Below are 17,684 nucleotides of genomic sequence, written 5' to 3' on the forward strand. Positions count from 1 at the left end.
GGCTGATTCAACCTTTCAAGGCAGAGCTTTTAAATTACACTCCTGAACACTTCCTGTGTCATTAATGTTGGTGATCTTCCACAAATAAAACATGTAAAACTTTTTTTTTTTTTTTTTTTTTTTTTTTACCGTAACAGGCCTTTACATCTGTGTGCACAAGGAGAAGTAAAGGAAATTGCTCTTTAAACAACAAAACCACACATCTGTCTCTTGTGGGAGAAGTCAAGAGGATGGTATCTCATCTTGTAAGCTATAAGGATAACTAACCCTTGACACTTCTCTGAAATGCCTTTATACTAATGCGCATAGCAAGGGGAACAGAGTCAGAAGTTTGTGTGCAGGTACAGGGCTGGAACCTTACTGATTTCACACAGAAGATACATGGTGGGATGGTCACATAACTGGTGTGCTGCGATAGAGGGATATGGGCTTTTAGGAAGGACGGGCTGGGAAGGCAAGGAAGGGGTGTTGCTCTTTATGTGAGAGAGCAGCAGGAGTGCATGGAGCTCTGCCTGGGGATGGATGATGTGCCAACAGAGAGCTAGTGGGCAGACCAACATGGGTGAAATTGTAGTGAGTGTCTGCTATAGACCTCCTGATCAGGAAGAAGTAGATGAGGCTTTCTGTGGGATATATAATCATATAGAAAAAGTAGGTTTAATTAGCAATGTATATGGATAAATTGTGGGAAATATAGGAAAAAGTAGGTTTAATTCAAAATGTGGATAAGATTCATGAGAATCCAGGGAGGTCTGAAGACAAGAGAAATGTGGAGGATGAGAGTCACCATGGAGCCTGAGGCATACATAAATAACAAGAGGAGATAAGAGGCCCAAGAAAGAGGAAAGTAGTCAACCAAAACTGTCAACCAAAACCTGGCACGGGAACAGGAGGTTGAGATAAGGTACCTACCAGCCTGAGAAATACAAGGATCAAAGGACTGTAAAGGGGGGCTGGAGGGTTTTGTGGAAGGAAAACCTCTGGAAGGAAAGTGTATAAAAGGAGCATAGCCGGGTTGCAATGACTTATTTGATCACAATAAAAGTCTGTGCACTCAGTCGCTGCAGCCTTCTTCAAACAGGTTGAAAAAGCCTCACATTCACAGGCCCTGGTCCTCATGGGGGACTTTAACCACCCTGATACCTGCTGGAAGGACAATACTGCAGTGCTAAAGCAATCTATGAGATTTCTTGAGTTAATTGATGACAACTTCCAGCACAGGTAAACTAGGAACCAGCAAGGAAAGGCAAGCAGCTGGACCACATACTTACAAACAAGGAAGAATTCATCAGGGACATGAAAGCTGGAGGCAGCCTTGGTGCCCTGACCATGAGACGTGGGATTCAAGATCCTGGGATGACAGAGCAGGCAAAAAGCAGGGACCATAGCCTTGGATTTCAGGACAGCAGACATCAACCTCTTCAGAGATCTACTTGGAAGAAATCCATAGAATATGATCCCAGAGAGAAAAGAGGTTGAGGAGAGTTGGTTGATATTCAAGGGTCACCTCCTCCAAGCTCAAGAAAGGCCTGTCCCAACAAACAGAAAACCAAGCAAAGGTGGCAGGAGGCCTGTATGAATGAGCACAGAGCTCCTAACTGAACTCAGATATAAAAAGGAATTGCACAAGGGGTGGAAGCAGGGGCAGGTCATCCAGGAGGAGTATAGAGTTGCAGTCTGATCATGCAGGAATAGGGTTAGGAAAGCCAAGGTTGACCTAGAGCTGAATCTGACAAAGATATGTGAGAAGTATCTCAATAATTTTCTCAGACAGGATCTTCTGTGAAGCTATTTTATTTGTAATTGCAATGGCGGGTGTCCTGCAAATAAGAGCGCCTAGCAAAAGTACATCATAACCTTATATTCCCTATTACCCAACGCTTGATTCCTCCCGTTTCCTCACTGGCTGAGTACTACAGGTTCACAAACTACTCGACACTTACTACTATACCTTATATGTACAATTTTATTTGACCAACCGTTCATTTCTCCTTTTCCTTTTTTTCCCTCCTTCTTCTCTCGTGACTAGAAGGCCCATGATTTTTTTTTTTCCTGATTTTGCACTGCTCATCCTGTTTTTCTTAGCTATCCTCCTTATTTTGGGACAGTGGGACCTTCCCCTTACCTGCTTAACATACTCCTCACTACTACATCACTGTAATGCCTGCACAATCACTTCTGAATACGCAAAGTTAGTGGAATTTTCCACTGCAAAAACACATTCTACTGCAAGAACACAACTTTGTTTCTCACAGATGTAAAGTGCAACAAGAAAGTATTCTAAAAGTACATAAATAGCAAAATAAAGGGTAGGGAAATTGTGGGCCTGCTACTGAACGGGGCAGGGCAACAGGTGACAAATCTGCCCAAATGTCTTGGGCAGAGTGACCACAAAATGGTAGAGTTCTCAATACTCGGCGAAGTCAGGAAGGGGATCAGTAAAACCGCTGTCTTGGACTTCCGGAGGGCTGACTTTGAGCTGTTCAAGACACTGGTTGGCAGAGTCCCTTGGGTGGCGGTTCTGAAAGACAGAGGAGCCCAGGAAGGCTGGGTGCTCTTCAAGAAAGAAATCTTAATGGCTCATGAGCGGTCTGTCCCCATGTGCCCAAAGATGAGCTGGCGTGGAAGAAGACCGGCCTGGCTGAGCAGAGAGCTGTGGCTCGAACTTAGGAGAAAAAAGAGGGTTTATAATCTTTGGAAAAGAGGGTGGGCCACTCAGGGGGACTACAAGGATGCTGTGAGGCGGTGCAGGGACAAAATCAGAAAGGCCAAAGCTCATCTGGAGCTCAATCTGGCCACTGCTGTTAAAGACAACAAAAAATGTTTTTATAAATACATCAACACAAAAAGGAGGACTAAGGAGAATCTCCACCCTTTACTGGATGCGGGGGGAAACTTAGTAACCAGAGATGAGGAAAAAGCTGAGGTGCTTAATGCCTTCTTTGCCTCAGTCTTTAACAGCAAAACCAGTTGTTCTCTGGACGCCCAGTACCCTGAGCTGGTGGAAGGGGATAGGGAGCAGAATGTGGCCCCCACAATCCATGAGGAAATGGTTGGCGACCTGCTACAGCACTTGGATGCACGCAAGTTGATGGGGCCGGATGGGATCCACCCGAGTGTACTGAGAGAACTGGCGGAGGAGCTGGCCAAGCCGCTTTCCATCATTTATCGGCAGTCCTGGCTATCGGGGGAGGTCCCACTTGACTGGTGGCTAGCAAACGTGATACCCATCTACAAGAAGGGCCAGAGGGCAGACCCGGGGAACTATAGGCCTGTTAGTTTGACCTCAGTGCCAGGGAAGCTCATGGAGCAGATTATCTTGGCTGTCATCATGCGGCAGTTGCAGGGCAAGCAGGCAATCAGGCCCAGTCAGCATGGGTTTATGAAGGGCAGGTCCTGCTTGATGAACCTGATCTCCTTCTATGATAAAGTGATATGCTTAGTGGATGAGGGAAAGGCTGTGGACGTGGTCTACCTTGACTTCAGTAAGGCATTTGACACTGTTCCCCACAGCATTCTCCTCAGGAAACTAGCTGCTCATGGCTTGGACTGGCGTACACTTCATTGGGTGAAGAGCTGGCTGGATGGCCGGGTCCAGAGAGTTGTGGTGAATGGAGTCAAATCCAGCTGGAGGCCAGTCACTAGTGGAGTTCCCCAGGGCTCGGTACTGGGGCCAGTCCTCTTTAACATCTTCATCGATGATCTGGACGAGGGGATCGAGTGCACCCTCAGCAAGTTTGCAGATGACACCAAGTTAGGTGCGTGTGTCGATCTGCTCGAGGGTAGGAAGGCTCTGCAGGAGGATCTGGATAGGCTGGACTGATGGGCCGAGGCCAACTGTATGAAGTTCAACAAGGCCAAGTGCCGGGTCCTGCACCTGGGACACAACAATCCCAAACAGAGCTACAGGCTGGGAGATGTGTGGTTGGAAAGCTGCCTGTCAGAGAAGGACCTGGGAGTAGTGGTTGATAGTCGGCTGAATATGAGCCAGCAGTGTGCTCAGGCGGCCAAGAAGGCCAGCAGCATCCTGGCTTGCATAAGAAACAGCGTGGCCAGCAGGTCCAGGGAAGTGATTGTCCCCCTGTACTCGGCTCTGGTGAGGCCGCACCTCGAGTACTGCGTTCAGTTTTGGGCCCCTCGCTTCAAGAAGGACATGGAGGTGCTTGAGCGAGTCCAGAGAAGGGCTACGAAGCTGGTGAAGGGTCTGGAGAACAGGTCTTACGAGGAGCGGCTGAGGGAGCTGGGACTGTTTAGCCTGGAGAAGAGGAGGCTCAGGGGCGACCTTATAGCACTCTACAGGTACCTGAAGGGAGGCTGTAGCGAGGTGGCGGTTGGTCTATTCTCCCACGTGCCTGGTGACAGGACGAGGGGGAATGGCCTAAAGTTGCGCCAGGGGAGGTTTAGGTTGGATATTAGGAAGAACTTCTTTACTGAACGGGTTGTTAGTCACTGGAATAGGTTGCCCAGGGAAGTGGTTGAGTCACCATCCCTGGAGGTCTTTAAAAGACGTTTAGATGTAGAGCTTAGGGATAAGGTTTAGTGGAGGACTTGTTAGTGTTAGGTCAGAGGTTGGACTCGGTGATCTTGGAGGTCTCTTCCAACCTAGACTATTCTGTGATTCTGTGATTCTGTGAAATGACACAGAAGCATCACATAATAGCAATGTTCAGCACAAGAAGAATGTGGATCTGGTAGAGCGGGTCCAGAGGAGGCCCACGAAGATGATAGGCTAGACAAAGAGGCTAGAGCACCTCTCCTGTGAAGAAAGGCTGAGAGAGCTGGGGATGTTCAGCCTAAAGAAGAGCAGGCTCTGGGGTGACATCATTGCTGCTTTTTAGTACTTAAAGGGGACTTGTACAAAAGATGGAGAGTGACTCTTTGCTCAATCAGATAATGACAGGATGAGGGGGAATGGTTTTAAACTAAAAGAGGGGAGATTTAGATTAGAGGTTAGGAGGAATTTCTTCCCTCAGAGAGTGGTGGGGTACTGGAACAGGTTGCCCAGATAGGTTGTGGCTGCCCCATCCCTGGAGGTGTTCAGTGAGGCCCTGAGAAACCTGATCTAGTGGGTAGCATCCCTGCCTATGGTAGGGGAGTTGGAACTAGATGATCTTTAAGGTCCCTTCCAACTCGAGCCATTCTATGATGACAGAAAAGGCTGAAGTACCCAATGCCTTCTTTTCCTCACGCTTTACTATTAAAACTGACCTTCAGGAATGCAGGCCCCCGAGACCAAACGGAAAGTCTGGAGCATGGAAGACTTGCCCTCAGTGGAGAAAGACCAGGTTAGGGAGCACTTAAAAAATCTGGACATGCATAAGGCCATGGGGACTGACAGGTTGCATCAATGAAGGGTGCTGAGGGAGCTGGCTGATGCCAATGCAAGGCTTCTGTCAACTGTCTTTGAACAGTCATGGTGATTGGGAGAGGTTCCTGAACACTGGAAGAGAGGAAATATTATTCCTATCTTCAAGAAGGGCAAGAAGGCAGATTCAGGGAACTACAGGCTGATCAGCCTCACCTCAGTCCCTTGGAAGATGATGGAGAAAATTCTTCAGGAAAGCATTTTGAAAGACATGAAGGACAAGAAAGTGATCAGTAATAGTCAGCATGGATTTATGAAGGGGAAATCATATTTGACCAGCCTGATAGCCTTATACAATGAGGTGACTAGTTTAGTGGACAAGCAGTGGATGTTGTTTACCTTGACCTCACTAAAGCCTTTGATACTGTCTCCCATAATGTCATCATAGACAAGCTGAGAAAGAACTGGTTAGTTAAATAATGTGTCCAGTTCTAGGCTCCCCAGTTCAAGAAAGAGATGGACTTGCTGGAAAGAGTCCAGTGAAGGGCCATGAAGATGATGGACTAGAGCATCTTTCATATGAGGAGAGGCTAAGAGAGCTGGAATTGTGCAGCCTGGCGAAGAGAATGCTCCTGGGGGATCTCATCAATTTGCATAAATACCTGAGTGCAGGGAAAGAAGATGAGGGAGACAGACTCTTCTCAGTAGTGCCCATGGTGGAGCAGGAGGATCTGGCCTGAAGGAGACTGCGGCCTATGGAAAGCCCCCACTGGAGCAGACTCTGGGCTGAACCTGTAGCCCCTGGAGAGGAGTGTTGGGAGGAATGGCTTAAAAATGGAAGATTGGTGAAAAGGATGGGATCAGAACAGAAGACTGGCAAGGAGAATTGTAAATATGCTCAAGCCACCTTGCAGTTGGGAATGCATAAAGTCTGGGGAGCAGCAATCTAGAAAAATGTATAAAATATGCCTGCTGCTGTTTTTGCTTTGTGCTCTGTCTGTTTGGTAAGTAGCACATTTGTACTCCCCCCGGGGCCCCCCCCCCCCCCCCCCACCGCCCCGTGGAATGGGGGAGAGAATAGAAAAAATAAAATAAAATGAAAGCTTGTGGGTTGAGATAAAAACACTTTATTAGGACAGAAAAGAAAATAATAATGATGATGATAATAGTATTACTACTAATAGTGTGTACAGAACAAGTGATGCACAATGCAATTGCTCACCACCCACTGACTGATGTCCATCCACAAGCAGCCGGTACCCATATTAATTGTTCAGCATGGCATCATATGGTATGGAATATCCCTTTGGCCAGTTTGGGTCAGCTGTGCTGTTTCTATCCCCTCCCAGCTCCTGCTGCACCCCCAGCCTGCCTGCTGGCAGGACAGAGCGAGAAGCTGAAAAGTCCTTGGCTTTACTGTAAGTGCTGCTCAGCAACAAGTAAAACATCAGTGTGTTATCAACATTATTCTTATCCTAAATCCAAAACACAGCACCCTACCAGATAATAGGAGGAAAATTAACTCTGTACTAGCCAAAACCAGGACAGAAATCAAAGAAGCACAGTGAGGATCACAGCATGGTGGTAAAAACTGTATCTGCGCGAACTCTTGATATAAACAGGCGAAACCAGCATGCCGGTGATCTCCTATCATGGACCCTGTTTAGCAGTTCCTGCATCCCTGCTTATGTTCTTCCACTCGTGTGCCTCTGCCTGGGTGTTGTTTCAGGTATCCCCCAGTTGGCAAGGTAAAAAATTATAAATCTACTCTTTGCATTTTAGCCATGGGTCTGTGGTTGTTCCTGCCGCCTGCCTGTTTTGACTCCCACCCCCTTTGCTCAAGTGACCATTGCTGCTGGGGCTGGCAATGTGGGACAGGGTAATTTACAGAGGCATATAATAAAACATATAGGGAAAGGAATAAACATATCCCGTTCCCCTCCCAATCAGGGAATTAAACCACTCAGCTAGCCAGACACCACCAGTAGATTGTTTCATTCAAAGCATTAAGTCCTGAAGATGTTTAATGTTGTCCTCCACACTAGCTGATTCATCCGTTAAGTTGAAGCATCGCGTGCCTTCAAACTCAGCAGCATCTATGAGGCTGAAGACGGAGGTAATCCATCACCAATCGATGTTGTAAGGTTCCTTGGTGTACAGTGGTTACTTCCAAATTTAAGGCAACAATTACTTGGAAAGAATAACAATGAGGAGTTAGTTACGGTAAAAAGCCAAGCACATTCATGTTGATCATGCAGAAATGTATCCAGGGTATGTGCTTGTAGTACAAGACTACACAGCATGATAAGCCAACCTGTGATAAGGGAGGGGAATAGGAGTGTCATCTCCTTCCAGTAATACATATGCCATTGCTCCAGCTCCTTCAGCTAATTTTACTCTGGGCTTGGCAACTTGAGATGGATTGATTGCCCATACAGATCAAAGAGCTATGGTTTGCATGTTTTCAGGTTGAACGTCAATTCGATGTTGGGTTCACTACACCAATTACATCATTGCAATGCTATCTCCCCTAGATAAAGCACAGGTATTTGTCAAAGATACCTGAAATACAAGAACTCAAGAATCTGATATTAACAGAGGATGTAGAATAAGGGGAGAAGTTAGAGGACAGAACCATACTGCATTTTCAGGGGTTATTACATGAATTTTCACATCTAGGTTAATAGGTTGCTGTCCCACCATACAGTCTGTCAGTGTAAACAGTTCCATTTCCCCTGTGGTTAGTATTTTTGGGGAGACACAATCTAGAAGAATTTCAATCCTCATCATGTTACAATCATAGGGTATCTGATTATGAATATTCTGTTTGTTTAACAGAAAAACTGCTTTAAGTATACTCCAATGTTGTAAAGTTTTACAAAGTGCTGGTTAACTTTTTTAATTGTTCCTTCAGCATCCCATTCGTTCTGTCAATCAAGTTATTAGCTTGGGGATGGTAGGCAATGGGATATCCAATCTGTCCCTCACCATTGAACTCAATCTTGGAAATTGTGTCCACTAAAGTGTGTTCCTTGGTCATTTTGTGTTTGATGAAGAGGTCCATATTGATGAATGAGCTGTTCTAGCACTTCAATTGTGCTATGTCAATTAGCATATTTGGTGGGTTTAGTGAAGAACAACCCTGACACTATCCACAGAAGTGAATAAATGTCACCACCCCCTCAATGTGGGCAGGAGGCCAGTGTAATCCACTTACCAGGTATTCAAAGTCTGACTAGATGCCTGTATACCTGTTTGCCATTATACAATTCTTGGAGCTGGAGCACATGTAACTGCTGTCCCTTGTCTTTGTCCAGTTGCTGTGTATATTGCACTCCCATCAGTGAACCAGGCAACTTTTTTGTTCTTTTCTATTAACTCATCATAAGGGAGTGCTTCCTCCATGGGAGATGTAGGGAGATCTCTGGGGGAGGTGGAGTTTCTCCTAGTGTGGGCACATGATTAAAGGATACACTTACTAGAAGAGTAGACAATCAATAGATCATCAATATAATGGTAAACAGTATCTGTATCCAACAGTAGTGCTACATCAGCTACTATCATTCAGTGGCAAATACTGGGACTGTGTTTATATCCCCGAGGCAAAACTTCAAAAGTATATTGCTTTTGTTGCCAGGTAAAGGCAAACTGGTCTTGGCTTTCTGAAGCAATGGCTATTGAAAAGCAAGATCCATCATTAGCAAGATCCATCACCAACTTCCAGGGTTGTAAATTTCTGCTATTTTTTTCTATGGGAGTAACCATGTCTGTTACCATACCTGCAAGTGGGGGGGGGACACTTTATTTAGTTCTCTACAGACATTCTCCAAGTGCCATCTGATTTTTGAACATGCCAACTAGGATTATTAAAAGCAGTCATGGTTTGTTTAATGATTCCCGCTTGTTGAAGTGCCTGAATGGTTTGAGTAATTTCCTTCTCCCCACCTGGAATGCAGTACTCTTTTTACATTCACGACCTTGGCAGGTGTGGGCAGCACAACAGGATCCCACTTCATGGATTCACACAAAACACTGTTAGATTGAATAGTAAATCCTGCTTGCAAAGTCCCAAAGCAGAAGCAACCATTTACCATTTCAACTGTTTGTCCGGCAAACATATCAATGCCCAAAATATAACCTTTAATTGGGGAAATTAAAACTGTTGTGGTAAATGGAGTGATATTTTCTATCATTAAAATAATCTTAGTTCGGTGGGTGGGGGGTGGGATTTCTCCCCAAGCCACAGATCTGTGATGTGGCTTCTTTATCATTAATATCACTGTGTAATACAGTAACTTCAGCTTCAGTATCCACCAGAGCTAACACTTGTAAAATCCCTCCATACTGATAGAATCATAGAATTATAAAGGTTGAAAAAGACCTCCAAGATCATCTGGTCCAACCATCCCCCTACCACCAATATCACCAACTAAACCATGTCCCTAAGTACCATATCCAACCTTTCCTTAAACACCCCAGGGATGGTGACTCCACCACCTCCCTGGGCAAACTGTTCCAATGCCTAAACACTCTCTGTGAGAAGAAATATCTACTAATTTCCAACCTGAACCTCCTCTGGCACAACTTGAGGCCATTCCCTCTAGTCCTAACACTAGTTATCCGTGAGAAGAGGCCGACCACCAGCTCCCCACAACTGCCTTTCAGGTAGTTGTAGAGAGCAATAAGGTCTCCCCTGAGCCTCCTCTTCCCCAGACTAAACAACACCAGCTCCCTCAAATGCTCCTCATAGGACTTGTGTTCCAGACCCTTCACCAGCTTCGTAGCCCTTCTCTGGACATGCTCCAGGGCCTCGATGTCTTTCTTTTAGTGAGAGGCCCAAAACTGAACACAGTACTCGAGGTGCAGCCTCACCAGAGCAGACTGCAGGGGGACAATCACCTCCGTGGTCCTGCTGGCTACACTATTCCTGATACAAGCCAGCATGCCATTGGCCATCTTGGACACCTGGGTACACTGCTGGCTCATGTTCAGGCAAGCATCGGCCAACACCCCCCTAACATGATAGTCTCTATCTCTCTAGGAGACTTTAGAAAAAAATTGTCACAGATAAGATTGCCTAAGAATTATCAAACAGAAGCAAAGAATCTCTCATGTCTATTGAGACAGAACCAGTGCCCTAACTTTGATACAGTGACTTAAAACCAGAAGTAAAGGAGAGTCATCAGACAGCAAACATTTTTCTTTCAAAACACTACTGTTTTAGGAGATTCCACTCAGTTTTACATAAGTGAAAAATGTTAAGAAAGACTTCAAACTCCTGTCAACATGGACTTAAATGACAAATGGGTTTTAAGGGAGGAAAAGGAAGTGCTTGTCCTCCCACTACCAACATCCAAACATGTTGTTGCTACAAGGTTATTCTGAGTTATTCTGGGTTTCTTTGATAACAGCATCTTTAGTAAATGAACCTCTCCTTTCTCAGGTTTCCAGTTCTATGTTTACCAAGGTGCAGCATTCATTTTGGCACGTTAATCTAGATATAACCAATGTAGTCTCTATTGCAATCTCTATTGAAAATATCACTCTGCAGATTGTTCTTCAGCCATGAAAGGAGAATGACCTGCATTCTCACAAACTGGGGTGTAAATTGTGGCAATCACAAGTCTGGAGCATAATTTGGTTGGAGGATTATAATTATTTACCTAATAGATCTGGAACAAGCACCAACAATGAATCATAGAATCATAGATTCATAGAATCATAGAATATCCGGAGTTGGAAGGGTCCCATAAGGATCACTGAGTCTAATTCCTGGCACCACACAGGTCTACCCAAAAATTCAGACCATGTGGCTAAGAGCACAGTTCAAACACTCCTTAAACTCCAACAGGATTGGTGCCATATGTCCCTGGGGAACCTGTTCCAGTGTGCAACTACCCTCTCGGTGAAGAACTTCCTGATGTCCAGCCTGAACCTCCCCTGCCTCAGCTTGACACCATTCCCACGGGTCCTATCACTGGTCACTAAAGAGAAGAGATCAGTGCCTGCCCCTCCACTCCCCCTCGCGAGGAAGCTGTAGACCACGATGAGGTCTCCCCTCAGCCTCCTATTTTCCAGGCTGAACAGGCCAAGTGACCTCAGCCGCTCCTCATACGTCTTCCCCTCTAGGCTCTTCATCTTCGTCGCCCTCCTCTGGACACTCTCCAACAGTTTCTCGTCCTTTTTGTACTGTGGTGCCCAGAACTGCACACAGTACTCGAGGTGAGGCCTCACCAGCGCAGAGTAGAGTGGGGGTCAGCAGGTGGTGATCAATTGCATTGTGCATCAATTGCTTTGTACATATTATTATTACTATTTCTCTTCCTTTTCTGTCCTATTAAACTGTATTCATCTCAACCCATGAGCTTTCACTTGCTTTTTTCCCCCAGTTCTCTTCCCTTTCCGTGTGTGTGTGTGTGAATGAATGGCTGTGTGGTGCTTAGCTGCCAGCCAGATTAAACCACAACAGTCCTTTTGATGCCCAACATGGGGCTTGAAGGGTTGAGAAAACGACAGGTCTGATGACATTATGTAAAACAAAATTGTTATAGACCAGTTTAATAGTTGCTAATCACAGTGTTGATTTTTTTTTTAATCTCAATTGCTTGTTTCCCAAATTGAGTTACATAGTACATTATTACTATATGTGTTCGCTGTCATGTTGTTCATTGTTTCTGGGGGCTGGTTTAAGGTTATTATTTTGCTGTACTGTGTAACACTGGCTTATGATATGATAAAATTACTGGTCATGAGACTAATCTGGTATTTGTACTCAGCATTGCCATCACTTCCATACTTTGGAAACCATATCTCAGAAACTGTTAATAATGACACCTTTGACCTTTTCTCCTCAGGAAGGCAATAGATGGGAGGGGATAAGGGGGGGAAACTTTCCCCAATTTGTGTGTCTGGTGTGCATTATATATATTAGCATTCCCATAGCTACCATTTTCGGTAGAGTATGGATGATTCCCTACTTCATGGGTAATATTTTCACACCCAGGGTCAGTACTATTGCCCCGAGTTTCTATCAATGTTGTTTAAAAGGCACAGTTGATAACGCGTTATATTGTAGACAGGATTATGTATAGGGAGCTCAGCTTCAAAATCTATTCATTCTTGGGGCTGAGTATAATCTGTCATTTTTAGAAACCTAGATAATCCAGACACAGCTGCTGCTGAAATAGGAATAGCAATCAGGGAAAAGACCTTTTCAGTGTTTCTAGGCATCTGGGAGCAAATCCAACAATTATTTCAAGATAGAACTTGAGAAATGTTCTGGATTAATTGGAAACGCTGATTTTTCCCTCCATCATATCACTAAACAGGTATTACTAAAATAAGTTTAAAATACATAATCTCTCTCCATATATATACCTCTGTTGTGGTTTAACCCGTCCGGCAGCTAAACACCACACAGCCGTTCACTCACCCTCCCCCCCTCCCTCTCTGGGATGGGGGAGAGAAACGAGAAAAAAAACTAAAACCTATGAGTTGAGATAGAGACAGTTTATTAGGACAGGAAAATATAATAATAATAATAATATGTACAAAACAAGTGATGCACAATACAATTGCTCACCACCCGCTGACCGATGTCCAGCCTATCCCAAGCAGCTGCCCCCCCCCCCCTGGCTAGCCACCCCCATATATTGTTCAGCATGACGTCAGATGGTATGGAATACCCCTTTGGCCAGTTTGGGTCAGCTGTCTTGGGTCTGTCCCCTCCCAGCTCCTGCTGCAGCCCCAGCCTGCCCGCTGGCAGGACAGAGCGAGAAGCTGAAAAGTCCTTGGCTTAGTTTAAGCACTGCTCTGCAACAATTAAAACATCAGTGTGTTATCAACATTAGTCTCATCCTAAATCCAAAACATAGCACTCTACCAGCTACTGGGAGGAAAAATAACTCTTTCCTAGCTAAAACCAGGACAACCTCTATAACAATTAAGAAATAATAATCAAGAAAAATGATAAAAATCACAAACTATTAAGGATTCTTCTGGTGGGGATTAAATACCAGTACCCCTCCCCCCCTTCTTTTTCTTCCTCGTCCAGGAAGTACTCCCTGGAAACACTCTAATTCTGTGTAATTCAATCCCTTTTACTCATTAATTCATTAAGAATACTTCTAAGGATAAGTTAAAGGTTTACAATAGATAGTTTTAACAGTTTTAACCTTAAAAGCCTTTGTTAATGCAGTCTCTCAGGTATCAGGGTTAACTGATGCTTTTATCCAGGCATAATGAGTCCACACTTTCTCAGCCATTACTACTGCCATTTCAGTAGTCAGGAGCCTTTGGAACAGTCTGTCCCACTCAGGTTGCAGCTTCAATTCTATCCATGATCGCATCAGAACCCAAATCTCCTGCTTGGAATGGATGGATCAGGGCTTCCAAGGGTGGGGTTTGAGCTTACACTCCACGGGTCCTGAGAGATGACAAAGAGGACGACAGCCTGAGTATATAGTTCTTAAGACAAGCATCCTTTGTTTTGAATTGAGAGGTAATACATTCCCTTTGCCCAGGTACGGTAATCCAAATAATGTTTCACATGGTGAATCTCCTACATCTTCTCTTGGTGCCATTTGAATTCGGAGAAATGCCAAAGGCAAGCACTTCATTTGGGGAAGCTGAGTTTCCAGAACTTAGTCAGTTGCTTCTTTACTGTCTGATCCGCTCCACCCTTCCAGAAGAGGAAGGATGCCAAGGAGTGTGAAATTTCCCCTTAATTCTTAGTGTCCGCATTAGCCCTTGCAATATTTGTGACATAAAGTGACTTACTTGATCAGAGTCGATATTTTCAACAATTCCATACCTGGGAATTATCTGGTCTAGAACTACCTTAGCTACCACGCTCACAGTAGCAGATAGTGAAGGGGAAGCTTCCACCCACCTGTGGTGCCTTTACCTTACTAGGCAGCTGAACTCCACCACAACTGCTCTCTCACTCCCCCTCCTCAGAAGAGGAGGGGAAGAAGAAAAGGAAAGAAACAACTCACTGGCTGAGATAAGGATAATTTAATTAAAGGAAAAAATAATTATTAAGGAAAAAAGTATTATTATTTAAACAATTTAACTAAAGGGAAAGGGGAAAAAAAACAAGCAAAGGCTGTGTGGAAGTGCAGAGGCAGCCCCTAGGGAGCCCGAGCGACCAGGAGCGCGGTGAACAGGATGGGCAAACAGGGCGTGGCACGTCAGTCAGGGTGTGGCACGGTGGTTTGCGTGCTTGGGGAAGGCAGACCATCCCTCCTCGCTCGGGAGAACAGCTCATCTACAGACTGTCTACCTATAGCTAAACCACCATGGTCTGTACTAGGCAGAAAGCTCTTTTTAGAAAGTCTATGGAGACCCAGACTGACTGCCCGCTCAAAAAAAAAGATTTCTCCAGCCTGTACTTTCTCCAAAGGCTCAGTCAGGGGCCAACTTAATTCAATACCTTTTTCCCTCCAGGATGCTGAAACAACATATCAGTGTACCATATTTCATCCCATTTTCCTTCTCTCCTCCTTCTTCCACTCTGGATATTCCTATTTGAAGTGCCCAGCCTGGCCACACTTAAAACATCAAAGCCTGTCCCTGCTAGGATTCAGGCTGCAACACAGGTAGCTTTCCTTGCCTGCCATTCCTTCATCTCTCTTCCTCTCCTTTCCAGAGGGTATTTTATTCCTGTGGGATTAAAAATGTTGTTTTTGCATAGTTACATTGTTTAGAGGGAAGGAATGTGGTATTGAGATATGCTTGCAGTGATAAGAAAGCTTAACAGACAACCTTGTAAAATGCAGACAACCAGAATCCTTAGAGCAATTAGGTGGATATTCACTGTTTAAGAAACATTACCACCTCAAAGAGTAAAAAAGTCAAAAGAAATTTGACTAATAACAGGCTGGCAACTAAAGGCCATGTATTGTCTGTGAAGCATCGAATAGGTTGTGAACCTGGATTACCCAGTCAATGGGGAAACAGGGGAGGGTCCTGGTCGCCGAGTAATAAAATATATAAACTGTACCGTGTGACTAGTAGGCATGCTCCTGCTTATGGGACACCCACCATTGCAATCATGAATACAATTGCTACTTCACTGAGATCCTCGCCTGAGCCTATGTTATTGGCTACAGAGTTTCTCACAATTTGGGGGCTCGTCCGGGATCCAGTCACCTACTGGGGAGTCCCGCCGCCGCAGCAGCAGGAAGGCACGCCCCGCTGATTTCAGCGGTCCTGTGCATTGACGGTGGAGGTTCTGCAGAGAGCTAACAGAGGGCCTGAGACTGATTAAAAAGGCAGGATCCATGAAGTACTGGGGAAGGGAAGAAGGTAGGCACTCCGGGTTTGAGAACTGATCCGGTAACTGTGCACAGACCAAGGTAAGGAATATTAAGTATTGACTTGGGGGTTGGGTGAGACTCTGTGTGACGTGTGATTGAGACATACTTTTGTACGTAGCAAGTGTGGAGTCCTGATCCGCAGTTCCATAGCTCCGCAAGAGGCGCAGCCAGAGACAGATGAAGCTTGACATAAGAGAGAAAAAGGAAGAGTCTTGGGAAATTTGGTGTAAGGTACCCCTTGCACAGTGAAGTGCTTGGCAGTACACCAGGGAATCTGGTAAACTCATAGGTGTGTGGTACCCCTTGCACAGGGAAGTGCTTGGCAGTGCACCCCCATTTTCCAGAATTGGAATGTTAGTGTGTGGTACCCTGCAGGAGGTAAATTTCTGCAGCAGCACACTGACGAGGACTAGGAAAAATGGGAAAATATGGGTTCCAGGGGACAGGGAGATATCCCTGGGGGAGTGTCTACCAACAGTTCTTCCTGAAGAATGATAAGAAATTGGAAAAATAATTCCAAAATTAGAGATAATAAAACAAGAAAATGGTTAAATCTTGTGTATCAGTCTGGACAAAATAACCAATTAAGGAAACAGCAGTATTTTGGCCAAAATACGGGTCTGATGAAAATTCAGGCTTTAAATTTATATGTAAACAATAAGATTCCTTTTTCGGAGAAGGAGCTAAGTTATGCAGCCTCTAATCATAATATTGCACTGGAGGCAGCAGCAGCTGCTTCAGGAAGGGAGACAGGGACCACAATTAACCCTGTCCCTAGAGGAGTGCACTCCAGGCTCTGGCAAGAATTAGAGCAAGGTAGAAGAGATATTGAGAATTTCACCTTCACTGATACTAACAGTACTAACACTAACTGTGTATCCTCTTAGGGAGGTTCCAGAAGAGAGCTTAGGAGTTTTCAGAAGGAGATTAAGTCTTTAATTGAGGACCCGATTGGTCTAGCTGAACAATTAGGCCAGCTCCTAGGGCCTAACTTACATTCTTGGGGGGAAATGATGTCTGTACTAAATATGTTGTTTACAGGGGAAGAAAGGGGAATGATCAGGAGAGCTGATATACAAGAATGGGAAAGAGCTCATCTTCCAGGACCAGGGGTAATACCGGCAGAGCAGAAATACCCACTTGCTGATCCTGGCTGGAATAATAATAATGTGCAACACAGAAATCATATGAGAGACTTGGGGTCTGGACAAGAAAGTACTCATGGAAGAATCCCAAGGACCTGGTATCTCAAGGGCTCTTGAGAGTTCATTTTGTGATTAAAGCCTGGCCAGATACACAGAAAAAGCTCCAGAAGGTGGGAGGATGTAGTGAACAGTCACTGAAGGCCCTCCTGTGGGAGGCCCTGAAGGTGTGTGTCACAGTGGACCAGGTAGTGAGGCAGAGGGTTGGAGAAAGAGGAAGAAAATCTTCAGCGTGAGTCAGGCCCAGGATGGAAAGGAGAGGAAGAGAGATGAAGGAATGGCAGGCATGAAAGCTTTCTGTGTTGCAGCCTGAATCCTAGCAGGGACAGGCTTTGAGAAGATGTTTTAAGTGTGGCCAGGACAGCCACTTCAAATAGAAGTATCCAGAATTGAAGAAGGAGTAGAAATTGCCCTTATAGTCAGAATAGAGGAGTCGGGGCTTCTCAGAAAGCTAGTCCAACTGAGAGTCCCTGATAAATGATAAAGGGCTCAAGGGTTGAGATAAGGACATAGGGATCACTCTGCAATTATTGTTATGGGCAAAACACACTTAGCATAGGAAGATTAATAAAATTTATTACCTATTGTTGATGTGATGGAGAAGTGAGAAACAGGGAAAAAAGCTGGGGGCACCTTCCCCCATCCACTCTCTTCCACCTCTTCCCCACCCTAATCACCTGATCCTGGAGCATGGGCTCCTCTTCACAGGCTGCAGTGTGGAGATCTGCTCCACCGTAGTACACCATGGGCTGCGGAGGGTCAGCCTGCTCCACCATGGGCCTCACTTCATGGTGCGGGGGGGGGGGGGGGGAATTTGGCTCCGGCACCTGGAGCACCTCCTCCCCCTCCTTCTGCACT

At 45.2% G+C, this 17,684-nt stretch overlaps 2 long non-coding RNA genes across 2 annotated transcripts in view; one reads left to right on the forward strand and one right to left on the reverse strand.

Annotated features, from left to right (window-relative positions):
* The window catches only part of LOC118158926, a 17,783-nt gene extending 2,149 nt beyond the window's left edge, over positions 1–15,634 (reverse strand). Inside the window, exons 1-2 of the long non-coding RNA XR_004746947.1 lie at positions 15,064–15,634; positions 12,787–12,792 (exon numbers count right to left, since the gene is read on the reverse strand). This is a non-coding gene — a long non-coding RNA (uncharacterized LOC118158926). The remainder of the gene's footprint in view (positions 1–12,786; positions 12,793–15,063) is intronic.
* LOC118158927 overlaps positions 1–16,995 on the forward strand; it is an 18,930-nt gene extending 1,935 nt beyond the window's left edge. The window contains exons 2-3 of the long non-coding RNA XR_004746948.1: positions 2,922–2,926; positions 16,862–16,995. This is a non-coding gene — a long non-coding RNA (uncharacterized LOC118158927). The remainder of the gene's footprint in view (positions 1–2,921; positions 2,927–16,861) is intronic.
* The last annotated feature ends 689 nt before the right edge of the window (positions 16,996–17,684 follow it).

Source organism: Oxyura jamaicensis, unplaced genomic scaffold (assembly GCF_011077185.1).
Source record: "Oxyura jamaicensis isolate SHBP4307 breed ruddy duck unplaced genomic scaffold, BPBGC_Ojam_1.0 oxyUn_random_OJ61530, whole genome shotgun sequence".
NCBI classification, from domain to species: domain Eukaryota; kingdom Metazoa; phylum Chordata; class Aves; order Anseriformes; family Anatidae; genus Oxyura; species Oxyura jamaicensis.